The sequence below is a fragment of the Artibeus jamaicensis genome, unplaced genomic scaffold (genome assembly GCF_021234435.1).
Source record: "Artibeus jamaicensis isolate MK-2021 breed Jamaican fruit bat unplaced genomic scaffold, CSHL_Jam_final scaffold_833, whole genome shotgun sequence".
Classification (NCBI taxonomy): Eukaryota; Metazoa; Chordata; class Mammalia; order Chiroptera; family Phyllostomidae; genus Artibeus; species Artibeus jamaicensis.
The window spans coordinates 26068373-26094799 of record NW_026522056.1 but is presented as its reverse complement, the minus strand read 5'-3'; positions in this window follow the sequence as shown (position 1 = coordinate 26094799).

Genomic DNA, 26427 nt, shown 5'->3' with positions numbered 1-26427 from the left:
ATGACTAGTTTTCTGGGGTGGTGTACCAGAGTCCAAGTCCCCCGAAGACGGTGAAGGTCCCGATGATGGCGTGATGCTCCCAGGGACAACGGTCCATTCTGTTCTCCCCTCCTGGGGAGTTTTCCGGAGCCTCAGGGCAGGCACTCGGTCTGGTCCTGGCGATCTCCTCTCAGCGGCTCCCTCGGGGGGTGCTGCAGCCTTGGCTCGTGTGTGGTGGATCCAAGGAGTTATACCTGCAACCTTTAAAGCAGTGGGGGTAGTTAACAGAATTAGGTAGGGCCCAACCCACCTAGGTTGGAGGGATTCTCTTTTCCAGTCTTTAACTCATACGTACTGTCCCAGCCGGAAAGAGTGGGCTGGCCCCCCTGTCTGGACTATTTCTAACCCTAGGTGAGCTTGCCTAATTCTATCTAGCTCTTGGCCTAACACTGTTAAGTAAACAGTCTGTCTGGTTTCTCCCAGGGTAACTAAATCTGTTGTGCGGGGCAGTCGGGTTAGAGGGGTGGCTCTCCCGTATAGAATCTCGAAAGGTGTGTACCCTGCTAAGTTAGGTGTGCATCTGACTCTAAAGAGGGCAAGGGGTAGCAGGTCTGGCCATGGCAGGTGGGTTTCCTGACAGAGCTTCCCTAGAGTCTCTTTCGGGGTCCTGTTCATTCTCTCAACTTTTCCTGAACTTTGAGGTCGATAGGCAACGTGGAGATTCCATCTGAGGTTCAGACTCTTAGTTAACAACTGGACTACATTTGAAGTGAAAGCTGGTCCATTGTCGCTCTGAAGACTGTAGGGTAGTCCATGGCGGGGTATGATTTCCCGCAGTAGCACCCAGGCTACTTCGTGTGCCTTCTCTGTCCGAGCAGGGAAGGCCTCTACCCACCCTGAAAATGTGCAGACGAGGACTAGGAGGTACTTGTAACCGCGGCTGGGCTTGAGTTCGGTGAAATCCACCTGAAGGTCCTCTAGGGGCTGGCTTCCCATGTACTGGATCCCGGGAGGGACTGCCTTTGCTACCTTAGAATTGTGTTGGGCGCACGTCTGGCACCGCGAGGCGACTGAGGAGCAAAGGGCATCAAGATTTGGGATGTACAGATACTTTCCCAACAGTTGGCTCAGCTTTGTCCTCCCGAGGTGGGTCAGCTGGTGGCAGTTTTGGACCAGGTTCCTCCCTTGGCTTTGCGGTATGTAGATGCGCCCGTCTTGGAGTTTCCAAAGCCCTTCGGGGGTTTCCCGGGCCCGTACTCGCACGGCCCATTTGTGTTCTTCTGGGCTGTAATCTTCCTTGGCTGGAATGGTCCCTAGCAGCGGTCCCATGGTAACCGGGGCCTCTGGGGGGAGACGCGCCGCTTGTTTAGCAGCTTGGTCTGCCTGGCAGTTTCCTCTTATCTCTTTGCTGTTTCCCCTTTGATGTCCCCTGCAGTGCAGGACCGCTACCTGGAGTGGCGCATTGACAGCTTCTAGCAGCCTTAACATCTCTTGTTTGTTCTTTATCCCCTTTCCTGCTGAAGTTAGTAGTCCCCTTTCTTTATAAATGGCTCCATGGAAATGCAGAGTAGCATAGGCGTATTTTGAATCGGTGTAGATGTTGACCCTTTTCCCTTTGCTCAGCTCTAGGGCTCTAATGAGGGCAAACAGTTCAGCTCTCTGCGCTGACCACCCCGCTGGCAGAGCTCTTGCCTCGACTACTGTGTCTTGGGTGGTCACAGCATACCCGGCGCGACGTTCCCCTGTCTCTGTTAGGTAACTGCTCCCATCAGTATATAATGTCCAGTCCTTCGATGGGAGCGGCCGGTCTTTTAAATCTGGTCGACTGGCATATACCTGATCTGTGACATCTATGCAGTCGTGATCTGGGGCCCCCTCCTCAGCCGGCAGGTACGTGGCTGGGTTGACTGATCGTACTGTCTTTAGATGCACACGGGGGTTGCCCTGAAGTAGCCCCTGGTATTGGGCCAGCCGAGGGTTGGAGAGGTGCTTATGTCCAGCCCCCTCCAGGAGGCTGTGCACGGCGTGGGGCAGATAGAGGAAAGTTTCTTGCCCAAAAGTCAATTTATCAGCTTCTTTCAGCAGGATGGCGGCAGCAGCGACCGCTCTTACACACGGCGGCCACCCAGCTGCTACGTTATCTAGCTGTCTGGAAAGGTAGGCTACCGGCCGTAGTCCAGGGGCTAGTAGTCCTCGGCCGTAGTCCTGGGTCAGTACCCCTAAAGCAATTTTGTCCTTCTCGTGGACGTAGAGCCAGAAAGGCCTCTCCGGGTCAGGGAGCCCCAAGGCAGGCGCACGGGTCAAGCGGTCTTTGATCTGTTGGAAGGCCTCCGCCTGGTCCCCAGTCCACTGAAAGGGCTCTGTGCCTGGGCCCCTGACCGCCTGACAGAGGGGCCTAGCCAACTGGGCATACCCTGGAATCCACAGGCGGCAGAACCTGGCGACCCCCAGGAACTCTCTGAGTTGTCGGTGATTTGACGGGGCCGCCATCTGCTTTATGACTGCTTTCCTCTCTGTGCCTAGCTTCCGCTGCCCCTGACTTATCTGGAACCCTAGGTATTTTACCGTCTTTTGACAGAGCTGCGCCTTTTTCTTAGACACCCGGTACCCTTGCTTTTGCAACAGTTGTAAAAGAGCCCCCGTATGGGCCCGACAATTATCTTCTTTTTGCTCTGCCAGTACGAGGTCATCTACATACTGGAGGAGAGTGACCTCCGGGTACTGTCTCTAAACGGCCGCAAGTCACGCGCCAGGGCCTCACTGAAAATGGTGGGTGAGTTCTTAAACCCTTACGGTAGTCGCGTCCACGTGAATTGTGTCCTTTCACCTGATACCGGGTCTTCCCACTCAAAGGTGAACATGGCCTGCGACTGTGGAGCTAACGGGATGCAGAAAAATGCATCCTTCAAATCTAGGCAGGTGAAATGAGTAGCGGCGTTCAGTATCTGACCGAGCAAGGTGTACGGATTTGGGACAACTGGGTGCAAGGTCACTGTGGCCTGATTGACTGCCCTTAAGTCCTGGACCGGCCGGTACCCGGTTCCATCCGGTTTCTTCACTGGGAGCAGAGGGGTATTCCATGGGGATTGGCAAGGGATTAAAATTCCTGTCTGTAGATGTTTGTTAATTATAGGCGCGATCCCTAGCCGCGCGTCTCGGGGAATGGGGTACTGCTTTAATCTCCGCGGGGCAGCTCCAGGCACCAGCTCTACTAGCACCGGCTCTCTGCCTCGAGCTAGTCCCGGAGGATTGTCCTCTGCCCATACGCGGGGATAGACTTCCCATAGGGCATCCCGGGGTGCCGCCCCTTGCTGTTGGTGGAGTCTGTATTCCTCCTCCCTTGGCAGTACTAGTGCAATTGTCCGTGGAAATGGGAGGTCTAACGTGGCCCCCTCTGGGCGGAAAGTCACGCGCGCTGCTAGTTTGGTCAGGATGTCCCGGCCTAGCAGCGGGAGTGGGCAGTCTGGCAGGTACAAGAACTCGTGGGTGATCTGGTGGCCCCCTAGTTCCACCTTCCGGGCCTGGCAGAACCTCTGAGGGCTAGCCGAGAGTCCCGTCGCTCCCTCCACTAGCACCTCCTTTCCGGTGGGTGGGCCTACCAGTTGGGTGACGACTGAGTGTTCCGCTCCGGTATCTACCATAAAGTCAATGTCCTGGCCCCCCACTCGCATTCTGACCATGGGCTCTTGGGGGCCGAGAGTGATGGAGCCCGGTCGGTCCTAGTCTTGCCCGAATCCTGCCAAGGCTAAGACATTGGGGGCCGGTGCTGCTGGGACCCTGGTCCCTGCCGGATCGGAGGTTTGTCTCTCCCGCCTCTTTAGGGCTGGGCAGTCACGCTTCCAATGTCCCTTCTCTTTGCAGTAGGCACACTGATCTTTCTCTGCCTTGGAATGGCCTTTTTTCCTAGTGGGGCCCTTTTGGGTTTGGGGTGACCCACTTAAGGCCGCGGCTAGTAGAGCAGCCTGCATCTTTTGGTTCTCTATCCGAGCCGTGGCTGCTACCTCATCCCGGTTTTCAAAGACCTTATTGGCCACTGCCATCAACTGGTTCAGGTTCATGCCAGCAAATCCTTCTAACTTCTGTAATTTCCTCCTGATGTCTGGAGCGGACTGTGAGACAAATGCCATGGCTACCATAGGCTGATTTTCTGCAGCCTCGGGGTCAAAGGGGGTATATACTCGATAGGCCTCCATCAGCCTTTCAAGGAAATCCCCGGGGCACTCGTCTGCCCCCTGGAGCACTGTCGCTACTTTGGCCATATTCGTCGGCTTCCGAGCCGTGGCCCTGACTCCCTGGAGGAGGGAGTGGCGATAGAGGTCAAGAGCTGCCCGACCTTGTTCAGTGTTTGGGTCCCAGGCTGGCTGCTGCTCAGGTGCAGCTACTTGGGCATAGTCTGAAGGATCTAGGGTCCCAGCCGGGGCATGCGCCTCTAGAAATCGCCGGGCCTCTAGAAATATCTTTCTCCTCTCCTCAGTGTTGAACAAGGTGAGGAGAAGTTGGCGACAGTCAAACCATGTCGGCCAGTGGGTCTGAAAGATGGAGTCTACTAGTTCTATCGCCTGAAAAGGGGTTTCTCTGAAAAGGGCGGCGTGTGGTGTTTCCAGTTCAGCAGGTCAGTCCTACTAAAAGGTTGATAATAGTACGTGACCGGACCTGGTTGGATCGTCCCATCTTCATTTAGGTGGGGCGCTGCCTGAACTTCCCTAAGGGGCATCTGGAATGGGCCCTGGTGGTGGCTTCTCAGGCGAGCTGCCATTGGTGGCGAGTCTGGTCGGGGCGGAGGCAGCACAGGGTAATGGACCGCCTCTTGCTGCTGAGGCTGCTGCGGACTGACTGACTGGGGCGGAGTCAGGGGCTCAGCTGGCGGTGCGGTCGGGGGTCCAGGTGATGCTCTATAAGGGGGCGGCTGGAAGACAATTAATTCATCCTCCTGGGAGGGGTCTTGGTGTATGGGAGGCCTAGATTGAGCCACTAAGACAGCGGATGAGCTCTCTCTAGATTGGGAGCCGCAAGCTCGAGACCTCGTTCCCCTCCTCTCTCTAGCACCTCTTGATAGTCCCTGCGCCCCTGCACACTGGCTCAGCCACTGAGGCATGTCCTGCGCTATTCCTGCCACCTATCTATATTGGGGAACTGATCTGGGTGTTCTGGGTGTCCTGGCTTCCCCGTGACTTTGGCATGGACTGCCCTAATTGTGGAGAGGTTCAAAGTTCCAGCTGACTCCGTAGGTCGGCCATTCTAAGGTACAAAACGTTTCTAGCTGACCAGCATTTAGGGACGAGTCTTGTCCCTTGAATTTACCAAAATTCTGCAACATGCAGTCTAAAATAGTAGATGGTTTTCCTCCCATTCTGAAGCCTCCCACACGACGCGGACACACAAAGGGTGGGGTAGATTCGCTCGTCCGCCTGGCCTGCTCCCTCGCGGGACGAAGTCGGTCTTGGCTAAGGTTGCCCCAGCAGAATTCGGGGTTAGCTGCCAACCGTTATGCCGTATGACCTGACACAGGAACCGCAGGTTGGGACCCACTCTTGCTCCGTAGGACCAGCCCGTGGAGCCACAAACACAGTCACGCACACTTTCACACTCAAGCACTCCGAGTTTAAACAATCCCCCCCTGAGTAGGGGTCAAGTGGTCGAATTCAGCATGAATTGAACCCGAGCTCAGGTCCCTCCCCGAGTGAGGGTCGAGTGGTCGGATCAGTGTGAATCCGACCCAAGGTTCTAATTAGAGGTGATCAGCCTCTTCCAGTGTCGGGTCAAGTCCCCGGGTCACTCACCAATCTGGTGCCTTCTGTCAAGTCGTAGTCCGGATCCCTCGCTTCCCGCCTGGCCATTCCAAATGCAACCTGATGACACACTCCACAAAAGCCTGAAAATAGTTTTTATTTCCAAAAATTGAAAACGCAGGCTAAGGATTTATGGAAGAATCAAGGGTTTCGCATTACTATCAGAATTGTGAAGCTATGGGGAAACTATATAATCAGTGAGTACAGAGCAACTTAAATCATTTTATTTTACAAAGCCATGTCCACATAACCATATATTTAGTAAAATCCAAGTGAAAAAAATGTAGTAATTTCTTTGAAAATGTCTAATGCCCAAAATCTAAGAAAAGTTATTTTTTGTTTTGTCGACAGATACCCCTGTGTCCTGAGATAGGAGTACAGCCCAACATATTGCAATAAATTTCATCTATTTTTAACATCTCATTTACCATTCCCCACATTAGGGGCTTGGCTAAAGGATCCCTGCTCTACGCATCTCTTTCATAGCTTTGCCTCAACTCTCTCAAATGTTCCATAGGCCTCTCATTCACATTGTGGGGTAGAGAATTGTTTACATGTTTGTCACTCATCACCGGGCTGTGAGCTCCAAGGACTGGGTTCTATGTTACACTATCAAATCTTAGAGTATAATCACACTTTACTGTCTCTGGCAATGTGCTGATGTTCAACACCTGCCTGCTGGCTACACTGGTATCCTGCTCTCCATTGTAAAACATCCTTGCATTGCTGCAGTCCCTCATTAAAACTCTTGTACCATATCCTGTAAGGAGTCTGTCTGAAATGGCCTTTTGTTATAGTAACATAGTATCACAGCATCGGCACTTTACAAAGGAACAAATGAATGGTGGATGGCTTTTCTGGTAAGATGGTGTTCTTTACGACTGCCTGTGACTTTCAGTGACCTTTTCCTCCCTTCCCTCCTTTCTTTTTTTCTTTTCTTTTTTTTTAAGATTGTGGTACATTACCAGTAGTATTTGTCATATCACTAATTGTCCTCTGGAAAGCTTTTCAAAGTACTCGGTGCATTTTAATCATATATCAGCTGGGTCCTACTCGGACGCCATCTTCCCAGCACCCTGATTCCATATTTTGATAAGTCCATATGATTGAATACTAAGCAGTCCATATGATTGAATAGTAAGCAGTAATTAAAACTAAAGAAGTAAAAAAAAACCCTGTCCAAATAAAGTCCAATGTACAATCTTAAATATTAATCGAGAGAAACAGATTTCATTATAATATGTGTTTTACAGACATGCACACATTTGAGCACCTGCACTCTTGATAAAGGAGATTATTGCTTGGTTTTTTAATTTAATTGACTTTTATCAGTCATCTAAGTTTTCTAAAATTCTATAATTCCCTTAATTCACATAGAAAAATATTTTATACAATTGTAAAAGTTAAATATCCATGTTTTAAAATAAAATATCCTTGAAACATTTAACAGCAAAGTACAGCTTTAGTTTTGACAATAAATCTAAACTTGGCATCTAATCTGACATTCGAGGGGCAGAGGGGCATCGCTGCTGGCGGGGAGTCAGTGTGTGACTTTTCGGTCCCCGCCCCAGGCTTCACTTAGAAGGATTTGTCTGGCTGGCTTCTCAGGGAAAGCCACCCTCTCCACCCCAGACTCAGGGCCCTGCTGCCTGGGGAGCAGCTCAGTCGAGAGCTCAGACCTCCATACCTGGCGTTGTCTTCCCCACAGGCTACACTCCTTCCCTGTTTGGAGGCTTCCTTCATGGGCACCCTCTGGCTGAGGCCTTCCTGAGGCCTGTCTGCAGAGAGCTCCTTCTGGGGCAGTGGGGGACACTGCCACATTATGGTTGTTCTCTTTAGAGGGCTTTTTTTTGTATAGCATTATTCCTTCCAAATGTCCATCCTACATTACATGGTAGAGTAGATATTGGAAGCATAAGAAGTACCCTTGTCTGCATCGTGCAGAAGTTGCAAAGCACTGGCAGACTCACAGTGCCACGGGGCATTGCACAGCACACTCTGGGCTGTTGGAGAAGTTTGAGCTCCTACAATCTCTTAAATGAAGCCAGAGGGATGGTCTTTGGGGATAAATAACAGCACTCTATGGCCCTTGGTTGCCAGGGAATTCACTCATAAAGAGTAAAATCTTCATGAGTTCCTCAACTCTGAACAGTAACAGAAAATACTAAACCTAAATATTTAAAAACACAGAATGACAGACTTTACATTTCTGGATATTACTGCTTAACTTTGTATTCTGAGCTAGTTGGTCAAAGCGCTTGAGACTTCCAGCACATAAAAATTATTAATGATATACTCTGACTAGAGTCTCAGTGATAGTAAAAGATGATAGTAAATTATATTCAAAAGGAGCAATGGAAAGGATAAGTATATTTACCGACTGATATTGGAAGAGGTCATCAAAGACTAATGGTAAGTCTCAGCATTATAGAAATAAAAAATAACAAGAAGATACGCTGATGAGTTTATAATGAAAAAGACTCACCAAATACAAAGGCGACGTTGAAACATAATGTGAAACAGAGTGTATGAATATAAATATATTTTACATTAGGAAGTGAGAACCTGGGCAATTTTTCAAGTTACTTTAAACGTAACATCCCTTAAGCCAAGCCCTGCCTCCTCTGAGCTGATTCTCATATTCTGAGATCGTTAAGGTCCATTGGGTCTGGATGTATGATTGTGTTCAACTTTATATTACCAGGTGTAATGGTATTTGACGTCCTCTGTGCAAGCATTCGGACAGTATCTGTCTTGCCGGGCTATACGCTCAATGTGAACAGACACCATGTTTCTACTTCATAACTGTGTCCTGGACACCTGAGACTTGGTAGACAGTAGACATTTGCTGTACAGAGTGTCCTAGTGAAGGAAGAGTCCTATAGAGTCACAAACAGCCAAAAATAGAAATCAAAATCATGTAGTAAATTAGGTCTTAAGTTGAGCTACAAAAAACACATGGAAAAAAAGTTAAGTACTCACATATGCTCTCTTTTTCAATCGTAATTTATGGGATGCATGCTGTGGTTGGGGGAATGTGGTAATGTTTTGCATAGTTTAGGAAAGAGAAACTATTGTCAAATGAGATTTCTCAGGATTTAATTTTTAACTGCTGTTCTAGAAATATGGTCACCGCTGAGAACCTGATGACAACTGTGGACCCTTTCCAACAGAAGATGAACCAAGTAGAAAAATGTTGGTAAGGGGATGCATTTCCATGACATTTTGCTCTTACTTGGGATGTTTCAGGAATTTCCTGACCTTCAGTGGAGGGTTCCACTTCCATTATTTTTAAGACTGCAAGGAAGTATTTTCATATTGTTTTAAATGGTTGTAGCTGAAGTATTCAAGACTTCTGATTGAATCTGTTTCTTACCTTTAGCAGGGACATCATTGTCACCCGGGACCACATCCGCCTCGAGGTCACCTTCAAAGGGCCGAATGTAATTTTAGGACTGTATAAATGTAACTGCTCCTTAAGTGAGAGCTTGGTGCTGCTGCAGGGTAGAAACAAGGTGCTGGGCCAGATAAAACCAGGTTGAGGGCCCGATTTAGCTTGTGGGCCTTGCGTTTGCCACCTGTGTTTGAAGGCCTTTACTGAGTCACACAGTTTGACTCTTTATTTGAGGACAGTCTCCCTTAATTTAATTAACCTTCTGCAGACCCAATTTTACATCTCTTTGAACTGTTTGGAGGTGCCGATACTGATTTGTGTGGATTGAGTCAGACTGACATCCTACAAATAGTGCACTGGTGATCTGGGTATTCTCAAGTTCAATTACAAGTCTGCTAGAAGCTGGAGTGAGTTTTAAAAGACCTGGTAGTTGTTGCTTAAAGATAGATCCTTCAACAAGCACCCCGGGTGTAATAGCAACAATGCGGCCTCCAGAACACAGCGGGCCTTTGTTCCCCGGAGCATGAAGCGCTTCTCCCAGGCCACAGAGCCAGGAATTGAACATGTAGACAGCTCTCCGCTGGGTGAGGACGCACTCCACATGGACAGAGTTTGTCTTCCACGGTGAGATTCCCAGAGATCGGCGCTGCAGACAGAGACCAGCAAAATAGTTTCTGTTCCAGGACTTCTCTCTTTATTTCCTAGTTGGACCTTCCATCTAAGAACAAAGAGACCACTTTTTAGTGTCAAGATAATCTTTAATTGGCTCAAAATTAGGCATGTATTTATATGGGGGAGATTCTGCTTTAAACCCACTTTTTTTTCCCACAGGAAGGGAGCTATAGAGTAGGTGTTTACAGAATTATTTTTAAATAACTGCATTGATTGCAAACACAATTTTTCCCTGTTTAGTTTGCTTTTCTGTGGCATTGGGGTGGGAAGAGGTGTCCTTCACATCACTTCTATGAAGAGTTAATGAGCCACTAAGCCCTATCTCAATATTAAGCTCAACTAATATCAATGTCAGTGATATTTTTATTGTATTAAAATGCAATTATTGATGTTACAGTATAACTTAGTGCATATACCTGCTGTATTTTATTTAAACTTTTTGATAATTACATAATTCTATTGAAAGCAATTGTGCAACATATTTATAATTTAGTGCCAGTTACTTATAACATGTTATTCTTTAATAGGTTTTGCATACTTATAACATGTTATTCTTTAATAGGTTTTGCGTACATCATGTCAGTTTATAAGATTAACTTTTAATAATAAGCCTTGGTTGGATATAGTATGTTTTATAAAATGGGATATAGTTTTTGCTATTATAAAGCGAACTATTTTTTAAATTTCTGAATAAACAGTGAAATTCTATCAAGCATGATGTTTTCTCATGACAAATTCAGCATAGTCAATTATGTATTTAGGTTCTCAAAGGTAATTAGTCTTTGGTGGTATACTCTTGCAATTCACCAACTTTAAAAAAATACATCCTTCTACTTCCTAAATGTCTATGAAATGAGCTATTTTCAGCGAGAGAAACTTAACATTCTTTTCTTTTCCTCTCCTGTCAACAGTACCCCACAAATCAGTGCCAAATGATGCACAAAAATCCCTGGGTAACTCAAAGAGGAAAACAATTATGCAGGTAAACAAATAAATCTTTAGCACATTTGTCTTTATGGGAAAGGCTCCTGCTGTTGCTCTCTAACCTGTAGGGCATTAGTCTTCTTTAAATTGCCAACGGTGTCTCCCAGCTCCATGATAAATGGAAGTCACTGGGAGAAAGAGCACACACTTCCACAGAGAATTTCCAGACAGACAAGCGCCTTTAAGAGAAATACGAATGTAAAATGGATTGTTTTCTATTATGGCATATTTTACCCTGGGTCTTTGCCCAGTCATTTCATCAACAGTGCAAAAAAATAAATAACTTTGAGTAAGCCTCATGGTGAAAATACACTAACTTGATTGTTCATTATTTAAACTAAATGAGAAGGAGGATTCCCTGTAAGATGGTATTCTCCGTATGGAATGAGTGACTTATCAGCAGACGTTGCTCTCCATGTTCAAATCAAGAAGAGCAAAATTGTGTTATCATGTGATGTGGTAAGTTTCACTTACATCTGATTAACAGATAGTTTGAGGGGAAAGCAATTTAAAAAACTTATTTTTAAAACAATACTTTGGGGTAACAAATTTGATCATTTAATTTGTGTTATATTGGGAAGTGGTTTATTTGGAAGCAGTTCTCACGTTTTCTTGAAAGCACTGAAGTCCTCGGACAGGCATATCAGTGTCTGCTACACACAAAATATCCCACAAGAGACAAGTAAAAAGTAGAATGGAAAGGTGCCTTCAGGTGGAGAGAGGTAGGGGGGGAGAGAGTGTTGGGAGAGCACTAGCTCTCACAACTGTCCCACACATCAGAACTGAGGTTTTGCACTAAAAGTAGAAAAGAAGGAATGCATAGGAGTGCAGTGTTAGCTCTTCTTGAGGGTTCTCATTTTATTGGTCAGGACATAGGCGGACAGAAGAGGAGGAAGAGAAGAGGTGGGGGGAGTGAAGGATAGAGCAAGAGAGACCACAATGGAGAGAAGGTGGTAGCATCAACCAATAGGTCATTACTTAAACCAATTTCTTCAAACTTGAAGAAATTGGTAAAAAAACCTTCTAGAATTAATAAACAATTTTAGCAAGGTTACAGGAGACATGGTTAACATACAAAAATGCAAAAACTTTCTTTACGGTTAACATACAAAAATGCAAATACTTTCTTTACTGTATATCAAAAATGATTAATTAAAATTGGGAATTTAAAATAAAATACCACTTTAAGTTTACTCAGAAAAAGTGATACACGGAAGTATACATCTAACAAAATATATTAAGATATACAGAAAAACTACAAAATATATTAAGATATACAGAAAAACTACAACATTTTGATGAACAAAATCAGAGAACTAAACAAATAGAAACATATTCCACATTCATGGATAGGAAGGCTGAATAATGTCAAGATGTCAGCTCTTACTAATTTAATCTTTACCTTTAATGCAGTCCTGGTCAAAGTCCCAGGAAGCTATTTTGAAGATACTGACATAGGGTCTATAGAGTTTATATGGAGAGGCAAAAGTCCCAGAATAGCCAACATAATACTGAAAGAGACTGACCCTGTCTGACTTCAAGAATTACTATAAAACTACTATAATTAAGACAGGGTGGCATTGGTAAAGAACCAAGAAATAGCTCATTGTACTATGATTGAAAGCACCAAAATTGACATGGATGTAGTCAACTGATGTGTGATAAAGGCAGAAAGGGATTATGATGAAGAAAAGGTAGTCCATTCAACAAAAGCTGCTGGAACAACTGAATATGCACATGCAAAAAAAAATCTAGACAGATTTTTGTGGACTTTTCACAAACAATGAACGCAAATAAATTGTAGATGTAAATATAAAACACATAACTATAAACCTCCTATAAGAAATAGAAAACCTAGATGAACTTAGTTTTCATGATGAATCTCTCTATATATAAAATGATATAAAACACCAAGTGCATGATCCCTGAAATGATTGATAAACTTAACTTTGTCAAAATTAAATACCTAAATTAAATACCTACTCTGAATGATTATGTAAAGAGAATTAGAAGACAAGCCACAGATGGGTAGAAAATATTTGCAGAAGGCACAACTAAAATGATTGTTATCCAAAATAAAAAAATAAAATTCTTAATAACAAGGAATCAAACAACTTTTGGGACAGACACCTCATTATAGAAGATATACAGATATCAAAAAAGACTAAGAAAATAGGATACATTTTATGTCAACAAGGAAATAAAAATTAAAACAAAAATGAGATACCACTACACACCTATTAGAACAGCCAAAAGCCAAACGTTTCAACACTGGATGCTGAGGACGATGTGGAACAACAGGAGTGCTCATGCATCGCTGGTGGAAATGCCAGTTGGTCATTCATTTGGGAAAGCAGTTGATGGCCCTTTCAAACCAACCATATTCTAATTCGTAAGACATAGCAACTGCACCCTTTGGCATTTACCCAAAATGAGATGGAAATGTATGTCTACACAAACTCTGCACACACATGTTTACAGCCACTTTATTCCTAATTACCAAAAATTTGGAAGCCACAAAGATGTTCTTAAGTAGGTGAACAGATAAACTATATTACTTCCAGACAATGGATTATATTGATCATTTTGCAAACAAATGATGTTATCAAGCCAAGAAAAGCCATCGAGGAATCCCAAATTCATGATGCCATGTGAGAGAGGCCAATCTGTACAGGCTACATATGCTATGATTCCAACTAACTGAACTCTATTAAAAGGTGAAACTGTGGAGACAATAAAATGATCATTGGTTGCCAGGGGTTACCGTGAGGTGGGATGAATTGTAGGAGCACAGAGAATTTTAAGTCAATGAGAATACTCTGCATAATGTAATAATAAAGATACATGTTACTATACATTTGCCAAAACCCTCAGAATAGACAACCACCAAAAGCAAACCCTAGGGTAACCTGTTGACTCTGGGGGATCATGATGCATCAATGTCAGGTTCATCAGCTGTGACAGATGTGCATCCCGGTGAGTGATGTAGGCCATGGCGGAGGCTGTGCCGAGGCAGCAGGCACATCGGAAATCTCTGCACCTTGTGCTCAGTTTTCTGTGAACCTAAGTCTGCCCTAAAAATTAATGTATTTTAAAGGTAAAAAAGTAAAAACTTTAAAATAGCATAAGCAATTGAAAACTTGGAGGTGAATCTGACAAAAATTGTGAAACAATGTCCCACTTAAAAATACAAAAGCATTCCCCAGTCAGGATGGCTATCATAAACAAAGCAACAAACAACAAATGTTGGAGAGGGTGTGGGGAAAATGGGTCCTTAGTTCACTGTTGGTGGGATTGCAGACTGGTACAACCATTATGGAAAACAGTATGGAATTTTCTCAGAAAAATAAAAATCGACCTGCCTTTTGACCCAGCAATTCCACTGCTAGGATTATATCCTAAGAATACTAAAACATCAATATCAAAGAACCTATGCACCATAATGTTCATAGCAGCACAATTTACAATAGCCAAGAGTTGGAAGCAACCTAGGTGCCCCTCAGTAAATGAATGGATCAAAAAATTGTGGTACATATACACAATGGAATTCTATGCTGCAGAGAGAAAGAAGGAGCTACTACCTTTTGCAACAACATGGATGGAACTGGAAAGCATTATGCTGAGTGAAATAGGCCAGGTGCTGAAAGACAAATACCATATGATCTCACCTTTAACAGGAAGCTAAACAACAAAACAAACAAGCAAGCAGAAAAAAAAAAACAAAGACAGTGAAATAGAGAACAAGGGGATAGTGACCAGAGGGGAGAAGGAAGGGAAGTTAAGGGGGAAAAGGGGGAGGGATTTGGAGGAACAAATAGGAAGGACACAGGGACGAGAACTAAGGGGGGTGGAAATGGGAGGGAGGTAAGGAGCAAGGGGCGGGGGAAGCTGGGATGGGGAAAATAGACAAAAAACTGTACTTGAAAAATAACTAAATAAAAATAATTTTTAAAAAAATTAAAAAAAATAAAAAGCATTCCTGAAAGATGATTTAAAAATACCTAAATAAAAAGAGGAATATACTGTGCTCATGAGTTGAAACAATCAATATAAATAAAATGAAAATTCTCCTAAACTCATTTATGTATTAAAACAGCATCCATTAAAATCCCAGGATTACTTCTAGAAATTAACAAGCTGATTTGAATGGAAACGCAAAGGATCCAACATAGCTAAATGAACTTGGCAAAGAACAAAGTGTATGAGCCCCTTCTATATTTCCACACTTACCATATAGCTACAATTAGCATGACACTGTACTACTACTGGCTGAAAGATAAATTCCTCAAGTGAAACATTTGTAGGTAGTCCAGCAACAGAACACATATGTTGACCGATAACTTTAAAACAAAAATGTAAAGATAATGTTGTAGAGAAAAAAATATTCTTTTCAGCTAATTTTGCTGGAAAATTGGCTTTCATTAGCAAAAAACTCTGAACTTGAACCATATCTCATTCCATACACAAAACTTACCCCAAATAAACCATATACCTAAATGTGGAACCTAAACTATAAAACATCCAGAAGAAAACAACTCCCTATAGTAGATTATGATTACAAACAAGCAAATGTATAAATATTCAACTGTTGGAAGAAGTGTTTAAAAATAGACATTGGATCCCAACCATTTACAAATAAGACTAAGACAGAGTGGGTGGTGGAGGAATTTCTGAGCAGACACTGAGGCTGCAAGGGTATTTCCCTAGGACTGCACCGAACACAACATAGAAGAGTCTTTTCTCCCCAGTAAGTTTCCTTCATTCTCCCTAATACTATAATACAAATTTATGTTTTGCCAACACTGTGGAAAGTGGAATGAAGAAGTACCCCGCATATAATCAACTCTTCTCTGTTCTCTCTTCCATTTTCTGTCTCAAGACCATTTCTAAACCACCTGTATGCAGAATTTCTGGTGTCTTAGTCTTTGCCATCCCAGAACTTGACTTCCAGACAGCTCAGTGAATAGACTGTGTTATCATTTCCTCCCAGTAGATACTTAGAAGAAGAAAAGGGAGTTTGGGGGACAGGTACAAAAAATGGTCTGAAAACTGCATTTTGAAAAGGTCATTATTGACTTAGATTCATATATGATTGGAAAGGGTTTATGTTGGCCTCTGGAGAGGTGAAGACCCCAACCTCAAACCAACCTTTGTCACTGCCATCTGGATTGGCTTATATTGGAGTCAATATTAATCTGAGAGGATTTAATTTACGGTACGGTGACGGTAAATTTTCTGTGGCAACCTGATGAGACATGGGTGCCAGATTACAAAGGACTTCTGGGTAAGCCTCTGATGGTGTTACCATATGAAATTAGCATTTGAATCGGTGGACTCAATACAATAAATTGCCCTTCCCGATATTGACAGGCATCATTCAATCATCAATCCATTGAGGGCTTTACTAACAATAAAGGGCAGAAGAAAAAAAATGTTGACTGTTTTTGCTTCTACTTGCCTGTTTGAGTCAGGACCTCTCAGGTCAGTTTCTCCTACCTTTGCACTGAGATTTAAACCATAAACCTGCTTGGGTCTCAGGTGTTCTGACTTAGACTGAATCACATCTCTGACTTTCCCCAAGTCTTCTACTTCACAGATGGCGGATCACGGGACTTCCCGGACTCCACAGTCTCATGAGCCAATTTCTCATGATCAACCTCTCTCTCTCTCTGTCTCTTGTTTCTATGGTTAAGCTCTCTTATCAGTCAAAAGGTACTTTTCTTCCACTTTTGTACATGATCTTTCTCTTAAGAGCTGAGATTTACTTAGAAGACACCTAAGGTGCTATTTTATATTGTTTCTTTTTAATTCCTTATATCAATGTTATTTTGAATGTTAAACAATACATTTCTGTTGAATTACAAGGTAATAGACCCTTGCTGATGGTGTCTACCTTGATATAACCGGAATTGTCAAAACATAAATAGAGAATCAGAGTCTTAAAAATAAAGCCAAGTAGTAAAACACAATCTTTTACTAGAGAAGAAAATGCTGAAGTTTAACTAATGCTATAATTAGATGAGACTGAAATATTATTTTGACGAAATTAGGAATTTATAGTGGTTAAACTAATAAACTGAACACACACACACACCTGAAACCATTAAAGTACAACAAAATTAGTGTTTTAGAGACATCCTGAGCTAGTTTCTACTATTTAGATTCTTTTTATTTATCTTCCTCTGAAAAATATGATATCAAAAATTTTAGACTTTCAAAAATATCTAGGACTTTTTACTTGTCCATCTTAATCCTTAAATACTTCATCACTTCCTTTTCAATGAAAGTATTTTAGATAATGCAAACATGTGATTATACTCCATATAATTTTCTTTGAGGGACTTTAAAAGCAGATGTATCATCTTCAAAGTTCGTATTGATTCCAGAAGAAAATGAGACCACAGCACTGAACTCAGTGTCAGGTTTGGAGGCAGCCCATTGTTCACCCAGCTTGTGCAGAGATTTGTTCAGAATAGCACTGAGTGTCAAGTGTGTGTAGCACAGCTGGGCAGTGAAAAGAGCCAAGAATTGATTTGCTGAACCAGCACATATATATAGCAGTCATCAGATAATTAAAAGGGGTTAATAATTATGAAAAACAGGTTGAGGAAGAAAGCTCATGACTTTAACTCACTTGGAAGGATCAAGGCTGCCTGGAAGTGTGAGGAATGATGCTGAAACATGAATAAAAATAAGTGCTAAGGAAAGTAAAAATAAGTAAACAAAAAATGAAAATCAGCCTTACAAGTATTTAAAGTCTAAAATTACTGACCATATAATAAGCAATGGAAAACAGTATAAAAAACAAAATATTGATTTAAAAAATTACTTTATAAGATTGTATTGGATTTAACATGCAGTCTTAAGATGAACACAAATCAAATGTGTAACGTGATAACCAAATATCAAAAGAAAAAATAAAACTATAAATTTTATTTCCCTCATTCATCACTGCTCCCAGTTCAATATTCTCCCTGGTGCTGTGATCTTCCCAGATCCCCCTTCACCAAATAACATTTCGTTCACCCCATGTTTGCAATCCCCCCCCAAAACAAGAAGCTTGTATAAGTCAGATTCCTGACTTTCTATAGAGCATTTGAAGGAAAAATGTAAAATGAAACTCCAATAAGAAATTAGCCTATACTATTTCACCTGACAAACACTAGGCGTTTATGTTCAAGAAACATGAATATAGGTTTCAAGCTCTTGGTTTAAAGATGATGACAGTTTGTAGCTTTGTATCCAAACATAACAAGAACAAAATTGAGCAGATGAACACATTCACACACACGTGCTGATAACCCTCCATGTGATCTCTATTTCTGTGAATCTGTTCCTGTTCTAGTTGTTCCCTTAGTTCCTTTATGTTTTTGTTTTATTTAGGTTTAGTTGTCCATAGCTATGAGTTTGTTGTCATTTTACTGTTCATATTTTTAATCTTCTTTTTCTTATATAAGTCCCTTTAACCTTTCATATGATGAAGGCTTGGTGATGATGAATTCCTTTAACTTGACCTGACCTGGGAAGCACTTTATCTGCCCTTCCATTCTAAATGATAGTTTTGTTGGATAGAGTAATCTTGGCTGTAGGTCCTTGCCATTCATGACTTTGAATACTTCTTTTCAGCCCCTTCTGGCCTGAAGGTTTTCTTTTGAGAAATGAGCTGATAGTCTTATGGGAACTCCTTTGTAGGTAACTGTTTCTTTTTTCTTTTGCTGTTTTTAAGATTCTCTCCTTATTTTAATCTTGGGTAACTTAATTATGATGTGCCTTGGTGTGTGCTTGCTTGGGTCCAACTTGTTTCGGACTCTCTGAGTGTCCTGGACTTCCTGGAAGTCTATTTCCTTTGCCAGATTGGGGAAGTTCTCCTTCATTACATTTTCAAATTAGTTTTCAATTTCTTGCTCTTCCTCTTCTCCTTCTGGCACCCCTATAATTCAGATGTTGGGTCTTTTAAAATTGTTCTGGAGGTATCTAAGGCTCTCCTCATTTTTTGAATTCTTGTTTCTTCATTCTGTTTTTGTTGAATGTTGATTTCTTCCTTCTGGTCCAAACTGTTGATTTGAGTCCTGGTTTCCTTCCCACCACTGTTGATTCCCTGTAAATTTTCCTTTAATTCACTTAGCATGACCTTCATTTTTTCATCTATTTTGTGACCATACTCAACCAATTCTGTGAACATCCTTATGACCAGTGGTTTGAGCTCTGCATCTGATAGGTTGACTATCTTTTTGTTGCTTTGTTGTATTTTTTCTGGAGCTTTGATCTGTTCTTTCATTTGGGCCATATTTTTTTTCTCAGTGCTCCCGTTACATAGCGAGGGGTGGAGGGCAGGGCAACTCACCTCACTGGTCATGATGCTGTGCGAGTGTTTCTGGATGAGTGTTTCTTCTTTAACACCTTGGTTGATGAAGAGGTGTCCAAGAGGAAACAATGCCACTTGCTCCGCTCTCAGCCATCTTTCAGTCACTTCCCCCACTACCCACAAGTAAACTGGGCCCTTCTGGTGCTGATTCCTAGGTGGGTGGTTTGTGTACATTCTGGGACCCTGTGGGTCCCTCCAACAAACTCTTTTCTGAGGCTGGGAGTTTTTCCCACTGCCTCAACCCCCACCGGTTTTTACAGTCAAAGGTTTTGAGGCTTTATTTCCCATGTGCTGGAACCCTGGGTTGTGCTGTCTCAGTCTCCAGTTGTTCCTCCCAGTTTATCTACATACAAATGTGGGACTGCCTGGTCCTCCAGCTGCTGCCTCACCCACCCCATTCCACCAGCTGCCCCCTTGCCAGTCCTCTCCACCCCAGCTGCCCATCTCCGCGCCTTCTACCCATCTGGAGGAGTGTTTTTTCTTTAATTCCTTGGTTGTTGGACTTCCATACAGTTTGATTCTCTGGTAGTTTTAGTTACTTTTTCTTTAACTTGTCCTTCTTTTGGTTGTGTGAAGAGGCAGAGTATATCTACCTACTCCTCCATCTTGGCTACAATTTAATTATATATTTTTATTTTTATTTTTAATATTTTTAGTTGTTCAAGTACAGTTGTCTTCATTTCCCCACCACCATTTCCCCCATCCCAGCCATCCCCACCTCCCATCCTCAATCCTGTCCCCCTTTGGCTTTGTTCATGTATCCTCTATACATGTTACTTGAGAACCCTTTAATTATATGCATGCATCTTAATTATATTTTATAAGAATAAAGTTATAATTAAAACCACACATATGAATACATGAGAATACCCATGCACATATATGTATATATAAATGGACAAATAAGAATGAATAAAGAGTAGGAAGCATTCATAGCAGGTCACTAATACTGGTTGGCATGGCACAGAGAAGGGGGAGTAAGAAAGCCAAAATTAAGAGTACAACTCATTAGTCCTGGCTGGTGTAGCTCAGTGAATTGAGCATGGGCTGTGAACCAAAGGGTCGCGAGTTTGATTTTCAGTCAGGGCACATGCCTGGGTTGTGGACCAGGTCCTGAGTAGGGGGAGTGTGAAAGGCAACCACACATTGATGTTCCTCTCCCTCTTTTTCTCTCTCCCTTCCTCTCTCTAAAATAAGTAAATAAAATCTTAAAGACTACAACTTATTAAAAGATGTATTTGTGGTAAACAACATTTATGAAATAATTCTAAACACTTAAAAGTTATAATAGGATAATAGAAAGTTAATGATAATCAACACATTAAGAAAGTAGGACCTCTTCTGTACTGGCTCAATGCTCCAAGAATAGAGGTAAAAAAAATAACTTGCCAGTTTTATTTCCTTACATGATTCTTTCTGTCTCTCCATCTATCCAGCCAATAAAACATGAATTGAGAATTTTTCATACAAGTTTGAAATTTTAATGGATAAATTTTGTACTTTGACTGGTTAAAAAACTCAGAGAAGTACACTATTTTTGCCAAAAAAAAAATTGGCTACCTAGGCAGAATTTTTGCATTTTCAATAAGCTTGATCTATCCTCAACTCAGCTAGTGCTTTCCTATTGCAATTACCAGAGGTGGCATTATCACTCTTTCTATAAAATTGGGAAAGTCTTCAATTACTGGTCACTCTATTTGCATTGACTTATTGGATGGACCATCAACAAATGAACAAAGATTTGATTACACAGAAGTGTTATCTTGGAGAGCAATATGCAGTTTGCCTCCTCTAAGTTAAATGTATTTCGGGGATCTAAAGGAGATGGGAAGCTTTTCTCTGTAATTGAATTGGAGGATTTCATCTGCAATTTTTAAAATAAATTGGTATTTAATGTCTGGTATTTGAATATAAAAATGCAAAGATAAATGTTAAAAGCATATTTGGATTTCCTCTGTTTGTTTTACCTATGCTTTACTGAAATGTTGATAAATTGCATTTTATTGGTATTTTTAAACACACAAAAGGCTTTAAAATGTTTTCACAAGCTGGCTTTCAACATGTCATAAAATAAAGTGAACATTCTCAATATTTGATTAAGGTGAACAAGAACCAGTATACTTGTTCCAGGCTCCACATCATATATTATGTTTCTGCTCGAATTCCTGTTTGGATGCCACTACACTCTCCGGTGGCTGTGTTAGAAAAGCGTGCCGCACCTGGGCAGACACAGGGAGTCGGAAGACTGTCCAACTTTGTTCAGCAGTGTCCCTTCCTCTAAGGCCATGTGGCCCCTCTCCTGAGTCCCAGGCTTGCTGCTGTCCCTGGTCATTGCCGGTCATGCACATCCTTCTATGTTGCTTTTGTTTGGCCAACATACTTAATTAATAAGACAATTTAATTACAACTCTTTCTTTATCAGCATTTTTTCAGCTACTCCAATTTGAACTTTATTGATGAAAGTTTATCCATTTGGGTTAATTGATATTAGAATAAAATTGGTATATGACCTAGTTATTATATTATGCATCCACCTCTTTACCAGTAAATAAACTGTTTATTGATAGCATTTCTGCTAATGGAATTCCATGGTGTCATTCCTCATGTTTAAGTTACTTAAGCTTGGAATTGCTATTTTTGAAATACATTACATTATGTCTGAGGAAAAAATACAGAAGAACTTGGAATATAAAGGTAAAATGTAATAGAATGACTGTTTAATGTAGCATACAGTAAAATATATTTTTACATATTTATTTTTTTTTTACAAATTCTCCTTTCAATACATACAGTTTATCAGTGAACGTAGAAAGGTAAAATGCAGATCAAAGTTCTTGACCTTTTAGCCACAATTTTAAAATAGAAGGTTATATTTGGGAAAGACATAACTGTGGTTTCTATCATATTGAAAATTATGAAGAGAAAGAAATAATTGAGCTGTGGTTGGTGTGACTCAGTGACTGAGTGCCAGCCTATGGACTGAAAGTTTATCAGTTTGATTACCAGTCAGGGCACATGCCAGGGTTTGGGGCCAGGTCCCCATTTGGGGGTGTATGAGAAGTGACCACACATTGCTGTTTCTCTCCCTCTTTCCCCCTCTCTCTAAAAACATTAAAAAATTTAAAAAAATTTTTAGAAAAGAAATAATTGAAAGATGCTTCAGGCATCGAATGCTGTTCCTTCATTTGATTATAATTTAAATAATCTGTATGACTTATTTGCAACCAAGCTTGAAATCTTTTAATAACTTTTGAGTGAAAAAATTTCAAAATATAACATATAATTAGTCATGTGATAAAAATGTTTCAGTGCATTCTGCACAGAAGTTATACAAAATCATATTAAATTGTCTACAGACTAAAAGTGTTAATTTGTTTACATAATATTGTTCTTTTCATATTCAACACTCTTGTGGTTATAAAATAGAAATTTAGATGGTAGAAGCCATTATATTTCCATAATTGCTTAATTGGCTAGTATTACAATCATTTGTGTGCGTGTGTGTGTGTGTGTGTGTTTGGCCAATTTAGATATAAGCTATCTTCACTATTAACATTTCATTTTACTTGGCTTGTGAAATTTATTCTACACTAAAAAATTAGTTATAGCAATTGGTAATGATAAAATAAACTCATTCATCCCATAGTACCATTAGGGACTGGAGTCTCAAATTTCCTCTTAGCAATCGTTCTTGTTTTTCCAAAAAAACCCAAGGGATATAACCTATAATATTTTAGTTACTGTGTAGTACTATAAAATATGTCCTGTACCTAGCCAAATCATACCTTAAAGAAACAGGTGTACGCATATATGAAAAGAATCGGACACCTATAATAATAGGGGTGACACTGTAGGGCACTATCACGAGTCGACTGATGCCAATAATCTGATAAAATAAATACCTGGAAATGATCTGCCAAGTTTTTAAAGAAGGAATTTAGGCAGAATTCTTGTCTGTCCCAAGTATGGTGTCTATTATGTGTCTTAAAGCCATAATTATTTCAAAAATAGACATTTGAGGAAACAAGATAATTAGTCTAGTATAGCTGGTATAAAGAATTATTGGCCCAGAGACTGGCATCATTAAAAATTTGGCAAAGTGTCCTAGAAGCAATGCCCCTGTGTGAGTCAAACAAATGAAGCACCTAAGTGTTTTTTAGAACCTAACAAAGTGCACTTAGAAGACTCCTAATTTTGCTCCTAAATTTAAAAAGCCCTAATGACATGAAGAGTGATCCAGAATTACTTTTTTAGGGTGTTTATCTGAAAATTACCTTACATTTAGTTTAGAATTGCAGTCTGTTTCACTTAATTCAGAACTTTTTCTGAGCTCAATTATTTTCATAGTTTTTGTTAGTTTTGGTTTTGTTCCTCAATCTACATACTTACTTCCAAAGTTCTCTTTCTTCCTTTAATACTCTTTTTGTAAAATGTATCACCCATGCTAAAGGTGGTATAAATTACACGCAGAGTTTAAAAAATAATAAAATAAATATTGTGTACATAATCATAAACATAAACAGCAGAATATTACATGGAGAGCTAAGGTTCACTCTATAGCTTGAACTTCACCTTTCTCCACTCCAGAATAACTGTGGTCTCGAATCTGGAGATCATTGCTTTTGCTTCACTTTATAGTTTTACCCTGCATAAATAACTTTTTAAAAATGTGTATGTTGTTTTTCCTGTTTTAAAGAACACTAGTATTATTCAACTGATGAGGTTCAATAAAGTTTTGCTTTGTTCAAGTGGATACTTCACCTAATTGGGGAAAGGTCACGTCTAGAGAAAGGTCCCAGAAGGGTCCTCACACCTGCAGTCTTGTGGCCAGTTTTCTCCTTGGAACAGTCTGAGCAGTACAGATTTTTGTGTTTTATAAAGGTTTTGAATCACATGTTATCCTCATATAGAAAATACATTGAAATTTATGGTGAAAGCTATATCCCAGGTAGAAATTTTTCTTCCATTTAAACGGGAAGGGAATTTAAGGGGGAAAAAGGGGAGGGATTTTGAGGAACAAGTATGAAAGACACAGGGATGAGGACTAGGAAGGGAGGAAATGGGAGGGAGGTGGGAAGATGGAGCGGGGGTCTGGGATGTGAGAAATAGACAAAAAATGTACTTGAAAAATAACTAAATAAAATTTTTAAAAAGAAAAAAAAGTATAACTTTAAAAAAATAAATGGATATATCTAAAGCTATACAAGGATTTTCTAAAAATTGAATATCACCTAGTACATATTTTTCTCATTCAGTCTAGCTCCTTATGTTTTGGATATTTCTCATGCAAGTGGGACTTTATTAGATAACTTTTCATAGCATAACTAGATAATTTAGTTCATTTACTTTAATATGATCATCATTATTTTATAAATGTACATTTAACAGTGTATTATGGGATGCTACTTAGTACCAATCCTCTATTTTTATTTATTCTATTTTTATTCCTTGACTCCATTTAGATTGATTTTTTAAATTTATTTTTATTTGACTGGATGCTGGGAAGATGGCGACGGAGTAAGACGGAGCTGATGCTAGCTCCTGTACTCATGGGTGAAAATTCTGGCAGATCCACAGAGAAACAGCACAATAAACCATCAGTTACCCAGCATTTATGAAATTAAAAGACCAGAGATTGTGACTGACGCTGAAACACCAGACAGCAGCAGAGTCAGCTACTGGAGCTGGATCTCATGCGGCCCCTGTGCTGCCACCAGAGCAACAGGCCTGGGAGCCGGGGAGTCAGGTACGGGAGCCGGACACTCCAAGCCCCTGTGACGGTCCTGAGAGATAGAGGAGTCAGGAACCGGAGCTGGGACATTCTCGGCCCCTGTGCCGATGCCATAGCTACTGGCCTGGGCAATGGAAGGGTCAGTTGCAGGAGCTAGGACACCAAAGGCCCCTGTGACGCCGCCATAGAGACGGGCCTGGGTGCTGGGGAGCCAGCTACGGGAGCAGGGACGTTCTCAGCCCATGTGCTGCTGCCATAGCGACTGGACTGGATGCGGGGGAGTCAGGTACAGGAGCCGGGACACTCCAAATGCCTGAGACGGCCCTGGGTGGCAGAGGAGCCCGCTACGGGAGCCAGGATGTTCTCAGCCCCTGTGCCACTGCCATAGCGACGAGACTGGATGCTGGGGAATCAGGTATGGGAGTTGGGACATTCTAAGCCTCTGTGCCACTGCCATAGAGATAGGACTAGACGCCGGGGAGTCAGGTGTGGAAGCCGGGACACTCCAAACCCCTGTGACGGCCCTGGGTAGCAGAGGAGCTCGATACAGGAGCCGGGACATTCCCAACCCCTGTGCTGCTGTCGTAGTAATGGGCCTGGGTGCTGGAGGAGGCGGCTACTAGAGCTGGGACATTCAGCAGTGGTAGGCGACCAACGCAGGGACCAGACCAAGGACCAGCGTGAGAGTAGGTGGAGATGAAGAACATCAAGAAACTTCAAGGAGTCTGCACCACTGAACTTCACAAGGATCATACCATAGAAGTTTACACCATAAATCCAGGGTTTCAGAACAGATCAATTTTAGAAGCAGAGACTAATAAGAAGAGTCTCAAACAATGGGAAGATAAAGAAACAATGCCCAAATGAAAGAAAAAGCAGAAACTTCAGAAAGAATGTTAGATGAAATAGAGGCTGATCAACTATCAGATAGTGAATTCAAAGCACTGTTTATTACAAAGTTCAAAGAGCTCACAGTGAACTATCAGAAACTACAGGGAAACTACAATGACCTCTCTGCAAACTAAAGCAACATGAAAAAGGAAATGGAAACTATCAGCAAGAGACAAGAGGAAATGAAGAATACAATTTTTGAATTGAAGAACACTGTAGAAAGTTTCAAAAGTAGGATAGATGAAGTAGGGGATAGGATTAGTGAGTTGGAGGACAAGGTAGAAAGCATCTCACAGAAAGAGCAAGAAAATGAGAAGAGGCTCAGAAAGAATGAAGAGGGATTAAGAAAAATGCAAGATAATATGAAACGTAATAATATCCGAATAATAGGAATACCAGAAGGAGAAGAAGAAGAACAAGGGAAAGAAAACGGATTTGAACGAGTAATGAGAGAAAATTGCCCTAATTTGATAAGAGAAAAAGTCACACAAATCCAGGAATCACAGAGTCCCAATCAAGAGGAACCCAAGGAGGCCCACTTCAAGACACATCATCATCAAAATGGCAAAATTCCAAGACAAAGAGAGAATCTTAAAGGCAGCAAGGGAGAAAAAAGAAATAA